General features: G+C 40.6%; 1 long non-coding RNA gene across 1 annotated transcript; it reads right to left on the minus strand.

The window, feature by feature from the left end:
• Positions 1 to 279: 279 nt before the first annotated feature.
• On the minus strand, positions 280 to 1815 carry LOC148070339 (uncharacterized). Its single transcript, XR_015712907.1, has 3 exons — positions 1222 to 1815; positions 1057 to 1091; positions 280 to 958 (listed from the first exon to the last, which is right to left on the minus strand). It is a non-coding gene; the product is annotated as an uncharacterized LOC148070339 (long non-coding RNA).
• Between the last annotated feature and the right edge of the window lie 367 nt (positions 1816 to 2182).

The following is a 2182-nucleotide window of genomic DNA, read 5'->3' on the forward strand; positions in this document are numbered from 1 at the left end:
GTGATTATGTTTACATATGCATGTGACGAACATTTAAACATCAAACATCTCCCTTAGCCAATAAAGACAGAAATATGAAAAAGACTTTCTAGCTATAGCTACTGTCTGTCCATAGATATGTTTTATGGCCAATAACACTAAAATACCCTTATAACCAATAGTGAAAGTGTAGAATATAATGTAAAACATGCAACATAACATGTTGTTGTATATGTTACTTTCCTTGATTTAGTGAAATAAAAGATACAAAAGAGTGTGTAAACATATACAGGGAGTGCGGAAATATTAGGCAAGTTGTATTTTTGAGGATTAATTTTATTATTGAACAACAACCATGCTCTTAATTAACCCAAAACACTCATTAATATCAAAGGTGAATATTTTTGGAAGTTGGAGCAGGGCTTTTTTAGTTTTAGCTATTTTAGGAAGATATCTGTGTGTGCAGGTGACTATTACTGTGCATAATTATTAGGCAACTTAACAAAAAACAAATATATACCCATTATAATTATTTATTTTCACCAGGGAAACCAATATAACAGTTCAACAATCACAAATATACATTTCTGACATTCAAAAACAAAACAAAAACAAATCAGTGACCAATATAGCCACCTTTCTTTGCAAGGACACTCAAAAGCCTGCCATCCATGGATTCTGTCAGTGTTTTGATCTGTTCACGATCAACATTGCGTGCAGCAGCAACCACAGCCTCCCAGACACGGTTCAGAGAGGTGTACTGTTTTCCCTCCTTGTAAATCTGACATTTGATGAGGGACCACAGGTTCTCTATGGGGTTCAGATCAGGTGAACAAGGAGGCCATGTCATTAGTTTTTCTTCTTTTAGACCCTTTCTTGCCAGCAATGATGGAGCATTGTCCTGCATGAAAATCATGTTTTTCTTGAAGGATGCCGACTTCTTCCTGTACCACTGCTTGAAGAAGGTGTCTTCCAGAAACTGGCAGTAGGACTGGGAGTTGAGCTTGACTCCATCCTCAACCCGAAAAGGCCCCACAAGCTCATCTTTGATGATACCAGCCCATACCAGTACCCCACCTCCACCTTGCTGGCGTCTGAGTCGGACTGGAGCTCTCTGCCCTTTACCGATCCAGCCACGGGCCCATCCATCTGGCCCATCAAGACTCACTCTCATTTCATCAGTCCATAAAACCTTAGAAAAATCAGTCTTGAGATATTTCTTGGCCCAGTCTACAAGTAGACGTTTCAGCTTGTGTGTCTTGTTCAGTGGTGGTCGTTTTTCAGCCTTTCTTACCTTGGCCATGTCTCTGAGTATTGCACACCTTGTGCTTTTTGGCACTCCAGTGATGTTGCAGCTCTGAAATATGGCAAAACTGGTGGCAAGTGGCATCTTGGCAGCTGCATGCTTGACTTTTCTCAGTTCATGGGCAGTTATTTTGCGCCTTGGTTTTTCCACACGCTTTTTGCGACCCTGTTGACTATTTTGAATGAAACGCTTGATTGTTCGATGATCACGCTTCAGAAGCTTGGCAATTTTAAGAGTGCTGCATCCCTCTGCAAGATATCTCACTATTTTTGACTTTTCGGAGCCTGTCAAGTCCCTCTTCTGACCCATTTTGCCAAAGGAAAGGAAGTTGCCTAATAATTATGCACACCTGATATAGGGTGTTGATGTCATTAGACCACACCCCTTCTCATTACAGAGATGCACATCACGTGATATGCGTAATTGGGAGTAGGCTTTCGAGCCTATACAACTTGGAGTAAGACAACATGCATAAAGAGCATGATGTGGTCAAAATACTCATTTGCCTAATAATTCTGCACTCCCTGTATATTGCAGGATGGATGCTGCTCCAGGTGGACATAAATAGCAAGAGTCGCATTTTGAGAAATTAAGAAACTTAATAATGACATCATTTGTAGTACTTTAAGTGTATACTCAAAGCGTTGGTCTTATTCGTGGAACTACCTTGAATACACGGCTCAGCAGTTGGCTTTTTGTCACCTAACAACTTTTCCTTCCTAGTCACAATCTTCAAGAGGCTATGAGATAACTATGCAACATTTTGGGCAACGTTGTGGTGGAAACGGACCTTAATTAAATTCAGCTCATCATTGGCTTCTGTTGGTTCCTTATTACGACATTGGGGAAGATTGCTGTGTATAATACATGGACATGAGGTCAAGGGAGGCAGTGCCT

The sequence above is a fragment of the Callionymus lyra genome, chromosome 10, assembly GCF_982586985.1.
Source record: "Callionymus lyra chromosome 10, fCalLyr1.hap1.1, whole genome shotgun sequence".
Classification (NCBI taxonomy): Eukaryota; Metazoa; Chordata; class Actinopteri; order Syngnathiformes; family Callionymidae; genus Callionymus; species Callionymus lyra.